The sequence below is a fragment of the Rhipicephalus microplus genome, chromosome X, assembly GCF_043290135.1.
Source record: "Rhipicephalus microplus isolate Deutch F79 chromosome X, USDA_Rmic, whole genome shotgun sequence".
NCBI lineage: Eukaryota > Metazoa > Arthropoda > Arachnida > Ixodida > Ixodidae > Rhipicephalus > Rhipicephalus microplus.
Window position 1 is genome coordinate 369,496,080 of NC_134710.1, and position 16,830 is coordinate 369,512,909.

The 16,830-nt window shown below is 44.3% G+C and overlaps 1 protein-coding gene across 6 annotated transcripts in view; it reads right to left on the bottom strand.

Annotated features, from left to right (window-relative positions):
• Positions 1–10,604, bottom strand: part of LOC119161086 (uncharacterized) — a 34,157-nt gene extending 23,553 nt beyond the window's left edge. For 2 of the 6 annotated variants that reach the window (XR_012887492.1, XR_012887491.1), the window contains exons 1-2: positions 9,335–9,748; positions 9,129–9,232 (exon numbers count right to left, since the gene is read on the bottom strand). The gene's annotated coding sequence lies outside the window, so the exon portion shown is untranslated. Of the gene's footprint in view, positions 1–9,128; positions 9,233–9,334; positions 9,749–10,550 lie in introns of those variants that run through there. The other 4 variants (XR_012887494.1, XM_075879956.1, XR_012887490.1 and 1 more) reach the window with 3 other exon arrangements.
• Between the last annotated feature and the right edge of the window lie 6,226 nt (positions 10,605–16,830).

Consider the following 16,830-nt stretch of genomic DNA (forward strand, 5'->3'; position numbering starts at 1 on the left):
GCCGTTTCATGCTGCTTCTTCGTCGTTCGCATAGTTCCCTACACTACAATGCACTTAGAGGTGCGCCGACAGAAAATTTCGAAGACGAGATAATGAGTGAGATCTATTTATCTAGAGACACACACAACATCTACGAAATGTCAAGGGCAAATATAGCCTACAATATGTTCAAAATCAATTTTAAAGTGCATGCCACACGGCTGAAGGTGTGGAGCTCCTTGCGACAAAACCAACGCGGCCAGAGTGTAAACAAGCCCACGTCACAATATTGTGTTGGACCTCTGACAGTGGTATAGTGGCTAAAGCATTTGGCGGCCGGGTCGCAGGATAGAATCCCGGTCGAGGTGGATGCATTATCAATGGAGGTGAAAATGCTTGAAGCCCATGTACGTACATTCAGGCGCACATTAAAGAACACTAGGAGGTCGAAATTTCCAGAGCCCTCCACTACATCGTCTCTCATAATCATATAGTAGTTTTGAGATGTTAAACCCCAACAAATATCATTATTATTAAACTTGTGTTGGCTGGTTGCTGGCACAAGCTTTCCATTCATGCTACCTGCACTTTCCTCCTCCGTGCCTATGGCTTCACGTGTGGTTGTTATCAGTGCGGCATCCGCTCGTGCATACTCTTGCATGTGTGGCCATGTCACAGTTTTGTGAGGTCACGTGGCCAGCTGTGTTAGCCTTGGCACTGCAGCTGCCCCTGCCCGGTGCTCTTTGAAACCGAAACTGGGCGTTCAAAAAGATTTTCTAAATAAGTAATTATCGCACACTCGTGCCAACGAGGTTTCCAGCTGTGATAAGTGGGGTCATCAGCTACTTATTGCAAAAAAAGCTGCAAAATTTTTGTGTCAGTTTTCTGCTAATACAGTAAAGATAATGTCCTTCATTGCCTTCATTAACTGTCATTTTTATTAGGGTACTTGTTGTAAGTATTCTACAAAAGCTTTAACCTGTTAATGTTACTCTCACATATGTTCCTCTCTTTGCAACACTCGTGTAAAGCGTTGTCAGCATCCAAGTAAATTCATGTAGCCTGAAGTCAGGTGCAATTGTGCCATGTGAGATTACATCTGTTAATAAGACAACTTGGGTGTGACAACTGTACAGAAGGTATTCATATAAAGTCATCCACAAGGAGCCCTAGTGCCACAGCCACCGTAATTGTGGTCACATGCAGTCATCATCTTAATACCACAACCAAGGTGCTTGGCCTGAGTATATTGTTTGAGATTTTTGTTTCCTCACCATTTGTTAGTTAGTTACGTTGGGTTTTATGGCGCAAAAGCAATAATGGCTATGATGCACCAGACACTGAGTCATTATGATAATAGGGTTAAAATGTGAGGTGAAAAACAGATTTCTGTTTACAGTCTGTTTAGAAGACCTGCGGTGTCTAGAAACCTAAAAAACATCCTGTATGGGGATGGGTGCATTTTCTGATAGTATTAAGATTGGGTGTAGAGCTGTTTGTGTTCTGTAAAACTGCTTAAAACAAATGTGTCTACTTTTTTTCAAAAACTGGGCATGTTATTAAAATATCATTGATAGTCAGAGGTTCCTTGCAATGTTCGCATTCTGGTTGATCTTCTCCGCGCAATAAAAAGTTGTGGGTTAGGTGAGTATGACCTATACGCGGGCGGCATAGTGTTACTTCGATGAAGCGCTTTTGGTGATTGCAAGACTTCCATTCTTGTAGAATAGGCCTGATAATTTGAAGCTTGTTATGCACTTGAGCCTGCCACTCTTCTTGCCATTTTGCCCTAAAGGCTGGCCGAAAACTGTTGAAACAGTCTCTGAATGGTGCCCTGATTTCTGCTATACTTTGATGACCTGCCCTTGTTGCTACCCTGTCTGCCTTTTCGTTTCCTGGGATACCAACATGGCTCGGCACCCATACAAGCCGGATTGTCTTGCCATTTTTCTCAGCTCTTTCTAGCTTCTGTAAAATGTCCCAGAGAAACGGTTCGTTTTCCGACCTTAAATGTAGGGCTTTTAATGCGCTAAGTGAGTCAGTGTATATGACAGCTTTTTTGTGATTTCTTGATAAAATTTCTTCGAGAGCAATCAAAAGAGCATATACTTCTGCTGTGAAGATAGATACGAATGGTGGCAGTCTTATACATGTTTCTCAGTGTTTTGATATGACTGCACTTTCTGTATATTCTTGTGTTTTTGCTCTATCAGTGTAGTATTCAGAGTGTGTGTTAAGTTTTTCTTGTACGGCTAAGCAATCCTCGATAATTTGTTCCCGTGGAGTTTCCTTCTTCCTTAGATGAGTTAAGGCAAAGTCAGCGTAGTGCGAAAAGTCCAACCATGGAGCCAGTCTTTCCGGCATTCGGACAACGCTTAGTGCCTGATTCGGTACTTTGTAGTCTAGACATATTTCTTCAAAGCACAGGAGAAGTGGTCTTATCATGTGCGGTCTGTTGTTGTATTGTATTCTGGTACCGATGTGAGAGACAATAGTGTGACATATGTGGCTTGGTTTCGATCTGGTTCTTAAAACATAGGATACAGTAAGTAGCGCTCTTCTTTGTTCTAGGCACGGCTCGTTGCTCTCAGCATATAAGCTCTGGACAGGTGAGGTTCTATACGCTCCAGTCGCCAAGCGCAATCCATGATGATGTATTGGGTCAAGACGTTTGAGGTAAGATTTTCTGGCTGAACCGTAAATAACGCTGCCGTAGTCAAGTATGCTGCGCACGATCGAGCGGTATATGCGTAAAAGGCAGACTCGATCGGCACCCCAGTATTTCCACGATAGTATTTTCAGAATGTTGAGCGCTTTGTTTGCTTTCTTTTTTGTGTAATTCATGTGGGAAATGAAGCTTAGTTTCCTGTCAAAGACTAGGCCTAGGAACTGGTGTTCTGACTTGAGTGGCAGTACACTGTTGTTGATTTTAAGAACAGGGTCCGGATACAAGCTGCGCTTTTGTGAGAAAAGTAGAGTAACGGTTTTCTGGGTAGAAAAGCGAAAGCCATTTTGATCTGCCCATTTGGTCAGTTTGTTGATGGTTAGCTGCAGCTGCCTTTCACATGTGGATATGCTTGAGGCCCGACATGCTATTTAAAGATCGTCAACATATAATGAGTGCATGATGGAGGGTGGGATTACTTCATTAACTGAATTCATTTTGACTACGAACAGTGTAGTGCTCAACACGCAACCCTGCGGCACACCATTTTCTTGGACGAAAACCCGCGATAGTGTGGAGCCCAACCGTACCTGGAAGTTTCGGTTTGATAGAAAGTCAGAGAGGCAATTAAGCATTCTTCCGCATATTCCGAGATTTGCCAGGTCTCTCAGTATACTGTACCTCCACATGGTGTCGTAGGCCTTCTCCAGGTCAAAAAACACTGCTAGGCAGTGTTGCCTATGCAAGAAGGCCTCACACACTGTGTGTTCAAGACGAACAAGATGATCGATCGTTGAATGGCCTTTCTTATACCCACACTGATGATCATCTAGTAGGTTGTCTACTTCAAGGGTGTATGTTAGTCTTCTGTTTATTACGCTTTCGTATGCTTTTGCCATACAGCTTGTAAGTGCTACGGGTCTATAGCTACCCAGTAAAGTCAGTGGTTTTCCAGTCTTTAGAAATGGTACTATGGTTGCCATTTTCCATTTTGCGGGCATTTTGCCAGTTTTCCGAATCATGTTAAAAAACTTTAATAATGTTTGCACGGCAGCTTGAGACAGGTGCGCGAGCATTGCGTAATGAATTCTGTCTGGACCAACTGCTGTCTTTTTTCCCGCCGAAAGCACTGTGCTTAACTCTTGGAGTGTCAAGGGAGCGTTGTACGGCTCATTTAGGCCACCGGTTACGGGTAGTTTTTGTATTTCGGTTGTCTGTTTGTATGCCAGGAAGGATGGCGTGTAATTACCGGAACTGGATATAGTGTAAAAGTGTTCGCCTAAAATGTTTGCATGCTCCTCGAGAGATGTCTGTGTGCCTGGGTCTGTAAGTATGGGTATCGCGTATGAGAAATAGTCGCCGCTGAATTTTCTAACCTGGTTCCACATTTTCTTGGGTGTGATTGTGCTATTGATTGTAGATATGTACTTCTGCCAGGACAATTTTTCTGCAGTTCTACGAATATATCGTGCTTTTGCTTTAGCTTGTTTGAACGCAAGGAGGTTGTCACATGTGGAGTACCTACAGAAGTTGCACCATGCTTTATTCTGTAGTTTTTTGGCTTTTGCACACTCACTCGTCCACCATGGCTTTAGCTTTCTTCCCACTAGTCCTGAAGACTGGGGAATAGCTTGCTCTGCCGCAGACAGTATGCGATCGGTGAACTTGTCATTTATTTCCTCTACTGTTAGGTGTTCAGAGAACTCAGCATGTAGATTAGCTCTCTGTGTAAACAAAAGCCAGTTAGCTTTGTGAAGCTTCCAACGCTGTGGTCGAGAGCGTATGATCGGAAGTGGCGACGTTAGTTTTACAATCGACGGTAGATGGTCACTACCATAAGGGTTGTTTATTGTTTCCCATGTAAAATCTGCAAACAGTGAGCTAGAGCACAGTGCCAAATCCAAGCAACTCATGGTTCCTGTGCCTGGAGAGCAGTATGTTGGTGATCCAGTGTTTAAAAGACACACATTGTTAGTAAGAGAAAAATCTTCAATTACCTGCCCCCTACTGTCTGTCTTTACACTACCCCATAGTATGTTATGCGCAGTGAAATCTCCTGCCATTAAAAAAGGTTTAGGTAGCTGTTCTGCGATCAATTCTAGATCTTTTACAGTAAAATGTGTATGAGATGGAATATATATAGAACAAATAGTGATAGTTTTATGTGATAAAATGGTGACTGCAGCCGTTTCAATAAAACTGTTAACTATAACTTCTCTTACTGCTATACCACTTTGGACAACGATGGCGACACCGCCCGACAGCCGGTTGCTTTGCGAGCGGTCGCGACGTATAACAGTGTAACCTTTCCAGATTCGTTTCCTGCAAGCATAATGCTACAGGAGAGAAGCTTGTAAATATGTCCTTAATGTCGCTTAAGTTTCGTGTCATGCCTCTGCAGTTCCAATGGATGATGCATGCCATTACGTGAAATGATGTGTATAAAATTTAGTATTTCGGGTTAGTTGTGCAAAAAGCTAAAAAGCGACACAATTCGTGTGCTTCGTCACTTCTTTTTTTGTGGCGCCGAAAGTGTGTTTCGGCTCCCTTTTCCTCCTTTGCAGGGAGGGATGATGGGCTGCCTGATCGCCCTGCTAGTTGAAGCAGGGTCTGTCAGGCTTTCAGTGTCCGATGGACTCACGTCCATGGACTCAGCACCACCAGGGTGCTCAACAGTGTTGGTGCCCGGTGAGAATGCTGGCCTTCTCAAGGGAGGCTGGCTACTCGGCACCGTTGTTGAGACCTCTTTTGCCTCGACATTAGGTTGGCTGGCACCAACACTGGTAGAGGCTTTGGGGCCTCCCTGAAAAAAGGCACTTGGTGCCTTTTTTTCGCTCTTGTCTGGGGGACGGACCATGGCCACTAGGTCCTGGAGTTCGACCTGTGTGCCTACGGAGACCGTCGACGGTGCCTTCCCCCTTCGCACCGCTTCAGCGAAGGTGCCCTTTTGGACAAGAACCACACGCTTGCGCGCTTCTGGATACAATATGTTTTCTTTGGTTTTCAGTGTATGTCTTTTTCTTTTTGCCATTCTGGGCAGGAGCGTGAATACGCTGCATGGGGCCCCTTGCAGTTCACACAGTTTAAAGCGTTCGTGCACTCGCCATCTTCATGTTCATTCTGGCCGCATTTCATGCAGGTTGGATTACCACGACATGAATGAGACCCGTGCCCGAACCTCTGGCACCGGAAGCACCTGCGAGGATTAGATATGTAGGGCCTCACACGTAGGTAAAGATACGCTACCTTAACTGCAGCAGAAAGTGTTGTGCTTGCGAAGGTTAGTATTACATTCCTTGTGCGGGTTTCCTTCTTATCTCTACGGATGATGATTGCTCATGCGGCAAGTACACCTTGATCCGCTAAAGCATTCTCAATTTCTGCATCGGCGCACTTGAGCAGTTCATTATCGGATATTACACCTCGCGTGTAATTGAGAGATCGGTGAGCTGTTACACGGACTTCATGTTGTCCGATTTTTCCAAGGTGTCTAATTTTGTCACTTTGTTCTTTGTTTTTCACTTCTATGAGGAGATCTCCTGAATTCAGTTTTTTTGCACTGTAATTGCTTCCAATGCATTCTTTGATTGCTTTTGCAATCGGGAATGATGATATGTCTTGAATCTTAGTTTCAGTCAATGACGTTACAACAAAGAATTTCGTGTAATTGCTCTCTTTAGTAAGAAGGTTTCTACTTGCTTCGGTGCGACCCCTTTTACGGGACCGATCATTATGGAAAGGGCGGGTACTTTTTTCCATAGAAAAGCATGTTCATTCGGCAACTATGCTGGCCACCCACCATGGTGTTTAACAAGGGGAACGTATACACACGTTAGCCATACATTGCTACTATAACCCCGTGGTCCTGACCAAGGGAGGTCAGTTCCCCAGGGTTAACCCTAGCCGCCAAGAAATTTGGAAGTAAACGAAAAAGAGAAGACAACAGGACACGTAAGAAGTGAGCGATAAAGACGAAGATGTAGGGAGAGAGAAATAGGAAAAGGCGACTGCCGATTTTCCCCGAGTGGGTCAGCCCAGGGGTGCCGTCTACGTGAAGCTGGGGCCAAATGGGTGTGTTGCCTCTGCCGGAGGGCCTTAAAGGTCCAATCACCCAGCGTCGGCTCAACCCTCAGGATCCCCTTTTCCCCGGACATGGCAAAGCCACGCACGGCTAGGCGTGAGAGGGAGCCAAAACTCCCCCGTTAGCTCGGGTCTGTGGTGTCGCTACACACCAAACGCCTACTTGCGCAGGCAACAAGACATCAAAGTTTCATATGTCAGATCACTGAACGATAGCTATTTTGGCCGGATCTGAGCACTCACTGGCCCCACCTGGTAGATGAGCTCAGTGAATACTCTATAGAATCTTGCAGCACTATTTAAGCACTGAAGTGGCTCTGTATCAGAATGCTCGAGTGACCAGGTTCCATTGTGGCTTGAGCCCTGCCTTTTTCTAATTTATTATTTTTTTATTAACCTCACCAAGGTTATGTGAATTTTCGTACTGCACACAACATTTTTCAAGGCAAACCTTACGCGCCACAAGGGGTGCCTAAGGCTTTCGTCTAAATAAACACATAATTCTAACAACTGTCAGCGCAGCCGTAAGCCAGACACAGCGCATTAGCCCACGGCTTCACTACAGTCAATTAGTGAGCAGGTTTAACAGGCTGCACTTACAATTGGCATGCTTGCCAATTGTAAGTTTTGAGTAGTGCAAAGCTCGACTTCCTTGCACAGTTCGCTGCGCAAGCAGATGCAACTACAGCGTAAAAAACAGCTATTGAGCTAAATATTAGGTGTATTTGAGCATTGAACTCTTAATAAAAAGAGCTACAAGTTTTTCTCCGCTAGTCAGGCGCATCACTGACCCGCCGTGAAGCGCTTGCTGGTTTACTAGCCAGAACGACGGCGAAAACAAGAGCAGATGCAACAGCTCCGCGCTCTACGAAAAAAAAAACGCCACTCGCGCTACAGTTGTGTTGTGAATGGCTACGGACGCTAGGGACTTCGCTTTACTGTTTTCCGCAGCTTTTGTGAAGCAGAGCGGCGAGAGCACTAGACATGGGCTGTTGTGTTGGGTAAGCGAATCACTCGCGTTGTATACAGCCGTTCCCATGAGAAAGTGTGATAATGTAGGTCTCCTGTTGTTGTTTTGAGTAGCTTCGATATCAAGGGGAACCATAGTAACTATGATTATTAAGCTTAACAGAGCCTTTGATCGCGGTGCGCTCCGTGCAGCAGTAGACAGGTGGCACGCACGGTAAACATCGCACACGCCGCGACTACCAATAACTTGAAGCTCCACAGCATTACGCCTGAGGGCTGTCAAGCCTCTAAGTTCTGACTTTATCTATGAAATGTGAACACGCACGTCATACAGAGAAATCGCAAAATGATCACGACCACAATAAGTTTTTTTTTTCTTGCCGTTGGTCTCCGCGATTGCCAGAGCTATCTTGGAGGCCTCGGTTTTGCATTTCGTTGTAGACCGAGAAAGTGGACGCACATGCATCCCCGTTGGCAGTATATACAAACAGATGACAACCGTTAACAGAACATTCTAGCATGCGTAATAAAACAGTTCAATGCACAGGAAGGGAAAGATCGATGAAGAATGCAACTGCAATGGCCCCCAGGGCTATTTAGCCCCCAATGGCCCCCAGGGCTAAGCTCCCCAGGGCTATTTGTGCCAAATAAAGTGAACTTCGTACCACTGATCGTAAGATAGATTGCTCGTGTATGCACTCATCGCTTTGGTATCATGTGTATACCCAAGTTTAACACATTTAGGCGTTACAGAACGAACGTCGGAGTGCTTGCCTGTAACTCAATGTCATGCGATGCTCGCTTGCACAAGTATTGAGGGACCATGCTTGCACTTAATGTGCCAGTTGCAGTATGCCGAATTAACTGAAACATATTTTGCGTTGTACCCACACTTTGCTTTGATGAGCTTCCTACTTTTCTAAAGCGAGGTTTGGTTGAAGTAAGAAGCTTGCTAGGTCTTTGATTTTCAGGCAACCGCGCCTCAAGGCAAACGAAAGAGAAAGGCCTATGCACTACCCATTTATGGCCGGCGCGTCGATGGGGGCGCTGATGGCGGCGTTTTTCGCAGCGCCGCCTGGACAGAGTCTGACGTCTATACAATTACGTGCATCAGTTCCTCGTGTTTCCCCACTTAAATCAAACGAGGCATCTCTAGAAATGTTTCCAACTCAGTGGCACCAAAACTACGCAGCTGAACAAGGAGTGTCGCCTGCAGTGAGAATAATGTTTGTCCGCAAATTTACGCTCACCATAACTGGTTCAGCTTCAAAAAATGATTACGCATTCGTCTACGATGACAGTGAAATGGAATGACGCGATATCGGTAAGAAATTCAACGTGGGGAAGCACGTCGTCCGGCACACATGCACGCCAACACAGATGCTTTCTTACCGATACATATTTAGCGAAACAAAACAATGAGGTAGCTTCTTACCTTACGAAGGCCGCTTCCGCCAACCTGCCGATAAATTCGGCGTGCCGCGCTCAGGAAGTGCGGTAGCAATTGATCGACCACGCATCAGACGGCAAAAAGGAAACCTTCAAGGTAGGTACAACGTTAACTAGCAACATTTGGCGAGGCGCAGCAGCAATGAATAAATACTATTATCAAACTGCGTGAAAAGGACGGACATGGCTTACCGTAGGCGATGGGACTCGGAGGCCTGACATCAGCAGTCGTCGTTCGCAGTTGCTTTGATATTTTGGCCGACGGAAACATATAACACACCGCCACAACAGCACGAGATTTCACCGCTCACCAGAAGGAAGTAAAAAGGCAGTCGTCCATGACTGCCATATTTCATTTTCCGCGCGGCGTCCACAAAAAGCCGGGCGCGACCCTGAGCTCGAGAGTAGTTGCTTTCTAGAAAAAAAAAAAAGGATAAAAGGAAACTCTATGCCTCCATGATCTAGGGACCTTAGTCCGGCCGTGGGTCCATGAAGGAAAGAAAAGTTACTCCAAGTTGGTAGGTGTTCTGTGCGTGGGTCGGATAAGTTAGTTCACAACGCCACCGCTATTATCACTGCATTGTCAAAGGCATGACCTACTACACTCCTGACCTGTTCAGATAGCGGGGTTCCTATGGGAGCGCGTGTCCCCGCTCTCGTTCAATCGCTCGCCGTAGGTGGCGCTACCTATAACCTGTTCGTCTGCTACTTTACGGCTGTTTGGACGGCGCTAGAGTAAGAACGGCTGCATTCCGTGATGAACAGCCGGCATATATGTGACTATTTTTTCACTTAGATGACTGGTCAAGTAAGCTGTTCAGTGTGACGAAAAATTTATTGCACACTGGTGGACAAATGCGAGAATCCGTAGACTTACATAGTGTAGGACAGCATATGTGATGTTGCGTCCATTTAATTGCAAAGAATTTGTGAATGACTTTTGAAATATTTGTTTCAAAATTATTTTTCATTAGTGCATAATAATTACGCAATATGAGTGCTCTGTTGGCCGAAATATGACCACGAACACTCAAGCTGACGTCAGCGAACAGGTGCTGACTAGCGCCACAGTGCTCCTAAGTTACGGCCCTAGCGGCAGAAGGTATGAACTAGAACGTGGGCGCTGGAAGAGGTGCTCTCTGGGCAGGTCAGGAGTGTAGTAGGTCATGGTCAAAGGTACAGTTTCTCTTCTCTAAATGGTAGTACATAGGTGTTCTGGGATACACTGTAATTAGTATATAGGTGTGCTGTGCGTGCACTCGCAGTCGCCACTGCATGCTGCAGTTACACCCGCCATTTTTTTTTTTTCTGTTTCGTAAATCTCTGTTACATCGCAATAAGAGACTGTCACATGAAGTCGAGTTTTTGGCTCTTGGCAACAAAAAACACGGACGCCGACTCCACTCACCCGGCGCGTAAGCAAGTCGGTGCAATCGGCCACGCCACTGAACACCTACCTCTCTCAACGTTTCAAGAATGGTGGCGCTTTAGAGGATGAGGGGTTGCTGAGGGAACTGCAGAATGGGTTTCGAAAACAAAACAAACAAAAAAAAAGGTTGAAAGATAATCTGTTCTCACTGACGCGGTGCATCGAAATAGCAGGAAATGAACACAGGCCCCTGTGGCTAGCATTTTTGGATATCAAGGGAGCTTACGATAGCGTGGTTCAAGAGGAATTGGGGGGAATACTGGACACACTAGGCGTGGAGGATGGGGTCACTAAGCTCTTAAACGATATCTATAAAAATAACAAGGTAGTTATAAAATGTGAAAAATAGTACCCGAGCCCACAGAGATAAAACGGGGGCTTAGGCAGAGTTGTCCTTTGTCACCCTTGTTATTCATCTGATCCTCCTATATCCATCTAATCCTCCTATGGCCTCAAATCCTACAAGGATTAGAGGCCAAATTAGAGGAGAGTGGACTTGGCTTCAACCTCTCTTTCGTCAAACAAGGAAAACTCATTGAACAGGCACTACCAGCATTGACGTATGCAGATAATATAGTGCTAATGGCCGACAACAAAGAAGATTTACAGATTTTGATGGACATCTGCCGTAATGAGGGATATAAGTTAGATTTGAGGTTCAGTAAAGAAAAATCAACACTGATGATTTTTAATGATAATGAAGGTAGTGAGCTTACGATACAGGAAGTCACGCTAAAGATAACGAATAAATACAAATATCTGGGCGTATGGATAAGCAGTGGGACCGAGTATACCCAAGGGAACAGGAAATACACGTATAATGACTAAAGTAAACAGGCATGCAGTGGTGATGAAAAATAGGGCACTGTGGAACTACAATAGGTATGATGTGGTGAGATGAATTTGGAAAAGTGTCATGGTTCCTGGTCTGACTTTCGGCAATGCGGCCTTGTGCATGAGATCAGAGGTTCAAGCAAGATTAGAAATTAAGCATTGAGGAATAGGTAAGCTTGCTTTAGGAGCTCACAGGAATACACCAAATCAAGGAGTACAAGGTGAAATGAGATGGGCATAATTCGAGGGTAGGGAAGCTAGCAGCAAAATAAAATTTGAGAAGTGATTGAGAGAAATGGGGGAGGAGCGTTGGGCTAAGAAGGTTTTCAGCTACTTGTACATGAGGAATGTTGATACAAAATGGAGGAAGCGAACCAGAACATTGGCGGGTAAATACGTGGAAAAGAGTAGTGGGTCAGACCAAAAAGAACTATCTGTTAAGAAGAAGGTGAAGGAAATGGAAACCGATATGTGGAGAATCGGGATGATTAAGGAGTCCGCACTACAGATCTATCAAACTTTTAAGCAGGAAATTGTCGAGGAAAGGATTTATGATAATACTCGGGGTAGTTCTCTACTGTTTGAGGCCAGGACGGGAGTATCGCGAACCAAGAAATATCGGGCCAAATACGAAGGGGTAGATACGGTTTGCAGTGCGTGTGGAGAGGAGAAGAAAACTGCAACACTTGATAATGTTCTGTGAAGGGCTTCACCCTATAGTTCAGGATGATGACACAGAGTTTTTCAAAGCACTGGGGTTTAGGGACAGGGAGAGCAAAAATAGACTTTAAGTGGGTAGAATTAACTAGGAGGAGGTTGTGGCTAAAATCAAGGCACGAATGAAAATTATACTTTTTACTGCAAAGTACCAGTCTTCAACTTCACTGTATAAAGGGAAAACAAATACATATAGTTTTTGGTTCACTAAGTATTACGGCTGGTGGCGTTAGCTGCCGCTCAATCTTCGGGACATGGAGCAAGCACCTTGCAATCCGGACTATGTATGGGAATATTGCAATAGAACAGAAGGCAGCAAAAAGGGGGTTGAAATTGGTGCATTCATACATAAAAGTATGGGTTAGCAAAGAGTCAAGCGGGGATGCATGGAACATTTATGGTTAAGAGGGAAAGTAGCTGGGCAGATGACACTACTTGGTTTAGTGTACTTGTGGACGGAAGCAAAGAACAGAGAAGAAAACCAGGCAATGGTGGAGTGTGTATCAAAGGACATTGAGGAATTAGGAGGAGAGTGCGAGATAATTATACTAGGAGATCTGAATGCACACATAGAAGATATAGATCGGTATACTGACCCAACAGACAAATTGATCATGGCTATGTGTGAAAGGCATGATTTGATCATTTGCAACAGTACTGAGATGTGTGAAGGAAAATAACATGGGAGGTAGGAAAGCTGCAGTCGACGATAGATTATGCACTGATGTCACCTAGGGTGTATGATAGGCTCAGGGGAATGCACATAGATGAATGTGGCTCCAAAAGTCTGGGTAATGATCAGAAACGTACCAAGCTAAGTTTTGTAAGAGCAGTGAAAGTGGGAAAGAGGCAAGATGAGCAACTACAGGAAAAATTTTATTCAGAAAAGCAAATAGAAATAGGTACTAAACAAATTGAGAAAGTAATCACTGAGGATAATAAAATAGTGTAGACATACACAAATCTAATTAGACTGTTTGAGCTAGAGCTTGCTAAGGCACGTGACAAGTCACCCCGGAAAAGAAGACACAAACCCAAGAGTTGGTGGGATGAGGAAGTTAAGAGAGCCATAGCAAAACGTCGGGAAGCCTTTAGGGAACACAGGCATGCTAAGCAGTGGGGTGAACCGACAGATGATGTTGAAAGAAAATGGGACATCTTTCTAAGCTGTAGAAGGGAAGCATCCCTTCTTATCAATGAAAATATTAGGAGAAAGGGGGCTCAGTGGCTGGCAGAAGTGCATAAAAAGGATAGAAAGGCAGCTGCGAAATTTTGGAACCATCTAAACTCCCTAAGAAATGAGACAAGCCTAGAACAGAGGTTTATTACTACAGCTCAACGTGCTAGGCTACAAGGGGGCGAAGCTATTGAATATATAAGAACAAGGGTGACAAAAAAATTTCAACAAATAAGTGCCTTATGCACCAAAATAGACGATGGATCAAGTGACACAATGGCTCCATTGTCATAACGAGAGTGGGAAAAGGCTGAGAAGAGGGTTCCTAGTAGTACCGTACATCAACAGGCCCAGATGGCATTCCAATTAGGCTGATAAAGACATTGGTTTCTAAACAGACTTTGAGAGAGGCAGTGAGCAAAACAATAATCGATGGTGAAGTCTCCGATGGATGGAAACTTAGCAGGATGAGCATGATCTATAAAGGAAAGGGAGACAAACCTGACATAACTACCGTCCTATAACAATGACATCAGTGGTCTACAGGCTGGCAATGCAGATTATAAAGGAAAGACTACAGGCATGGATAGAGGATGGGTGGGGTGCTGGGGGAACTGCAGAATGGATTTCGAAAACACAGGAGGTTGGAAGACAATCTGCTCTCACTGACGCAGTGCATCGAAATAGCAGAAAAGGAACACAGACCCCTGTGGCTAGCATTTTTGGATATCAAGGGAGCGTACGATAACGTGGTTCAAGAGGACTTGTGGGGAATACTGGACACACTAGGTGTGGCAGATGTAGTCGCTAAGCTCTTAAAGTTAATCTATAAAGGGAAAAACAGGTATCCAAGCCTGCAGAAGTAAAACGGGGGCTTAGGCAGGGGTTTCCTCTGTCACCCTTATTATTCATGATGAACCTACAAGGATTAGAAGCCAAATTAGAGGGAAGTGGACTGGGCTTCAACCTCTCTTTTGGCAAACAAGGAAAACTCATTGAACAGGCAGTACCAGCATTGATGTACGCAGATGATATAGTTCTAATGGGCGACAGCAAGGAAGTTGCAGAGATTGATGGACTTCTGCGGTAATGAGGTAGATAGGTTAGATTTCAAATTCAGTCAGGAAAAATCAGCAGTCATGATTTTAATGACAATGAAGGTAGTGAGCTTAAAATACAGGAGGTCACGCTAGAGATAACAGATAAATACAAATATCTGGGCGTATGGAACAGCAATGGGGCCGTGCCCCGCCGCGGTGGTCTAGTGGCTAAGGTACTCGGCTGCTGACCCGCAGGGCGTGGGTTCGGATCCCGGCTGCTGCGGCTGCATTTCCGATGGAGGCGGAAATGTTGTAGGCCCGTGTGCTCAGATTTGGGTGCACGTTAAAGAACCCCAGGTGGTCTAAATTTCCGGAGCCCTCCACTACGGCGTCTCTCATAATCATATAGTGGTTTTGGGACGTTAAATCCCACATATCAATCAAATCAATGGGGCCGAGTACCTAAGGGAACACAAAATATACGTAACGACTAAAGGTAACAGGAATGCAGCAGTGATGCAAAATAGAGCACTGTGGAATTACAATAGGTATGATGTGAGAGGAATATGGAAAGGGGTCATAGTTCCGGGTCTGACGTTCGGCAATGCGGCCTTGTGCATGAGATCAGAAGTTCAAGCAAGATTAGAAATTAAGCAACGTAGAATAGGTAGGCTTGCTTTAGGAGCTCACGGGAATACACCAAATTAGGAAGTACATGGTGATATGGGATGGACATCATTTGAGGGCTGGGAAGCTAGCAGCAAGATAAAATTTGAGAAGTGATTGAGAGGAATGGGGGAGGAGCGTTGGGCTAGGAAGCTTCTCAGCTACTTGTACATGAAGAATGTCGATACAAAATGGAGGAAGTGAACCAGAAAATTGACGGGTAAATACTTAGAAAACAGCAGGGGGCCAAACCAAAAAAAAAATTATCTGTTAAGAAGGTGAAGGAAGTGGAGACCGATATGTGGATAATTGGCATGATTAAGAAGTCTGCACTAGAGATCTATAGAACTTTTAAGCAGGAAATTGCCAATGAAAGGATCTATGATAATACTCCGGGTAGTTCTCTACTGTTTGAGTTGAGGACAGGAGTATTGCGAACCAAGACATACCGGGACAAATACAAAAGGGTAGACACGGTATGTAATGCATGCAGAGAGGAGGAGGAAACATCCGAACTCTTGATAATGTTCTGTAAAGGGCTTCACCCTATAGTTCAGGATGATGGCGCAGACTTTTTCAAAACACTGAGGTTTGGAGACAGGGAAGGCATAATAGACCTTAAGCGGGCAGAATTAACTAGAAGGAGGTTACCTGATTGCTGGCTAAAGTCAAGGCACGAGTGAAAATTAAACCATTCACTGCAAAGGACCAGTCCTATACTTCACTATTTAAAGGAAAAAAAAAAAAAGAGAAAAATCTAATTAATGGTTTACTAAGTATTACGGCTAGGTAGCGCTAGCAGCCGCCCAATCTAAAGAGTACAGCCACATCAATCCATTTATCCACAGCCTTTCTTCACCAAATGGCACGGAGGCCAAATGGGGTCACGTTTACACGCGTTTAAAGCTTATTGGCGCTTTTTCGTTCTGATTTCTAGATTTCTGAACTTATCAGCGCATTCTCGAAAAGGTCTGATTTGTACCACGAATATTGTTGCTAAAAACAAAATAATGCAACATGTTTTTCTATATTACTGTATGATAGCCTTCGGTTGTCTACGAAATTTTAAGAAAAATCGAAGATGGGGTTTTTTATTATTCAAATTTCAGTGGAGTACACTTTTGCGAATATGAGAACTTTGAGGTGATATATAAAAATTTACATTTGCCCTACGGCAGCAATAATTTATGTACCTAATGAACACACTATATCCTTAAAACGTGTCAAGTTTTAAAACACTACTTGCATTACTTTCGGACACGGTGCTGTCGGAGAAAAAAAAGGGAGGAATACGTAACTTATTTTAAACTGTCGCAAAATTAGACATTTTTGAAAGCTGTTTTCTTGAGGTCTACAAACTTGAAACCGTATGAATTAATTCTTCATTAGACATGCATTTCAGGTAAAAAATATCTGCCTTGAAACAAAAAAATATTTGTCTTTTTATAGCACCTGCAATTTTCAAAAATGACAGGTGACGAAATTGGTGCCTCCGTGTTGGTGAAGATTGATATTTTTTTTCTCGTAAGTTATGCCGTTAATCATAAAACGAAGTTGACTTTCGGGTTACCTGGTGAGAGGTGCACGAAATATAAAATACTCAATGAAATCTAAAATACCAACTTTCGGACCCGTGTCGATGTCTCGCGGAATCACTCCCCTTCTAGTGCACTGTAGTTATACTCTAGAGTCAGTATAATTAATTCTACGTGATTCGGCAATTCTTGTTGGAACTTGAGAATGGATGAATGAATTTAGCTGTACCCTTTAGGTCGGGCGGCGGCCAGCGCCACCTAGTCGTAAGAGTGCGATAACAGCGCCACCG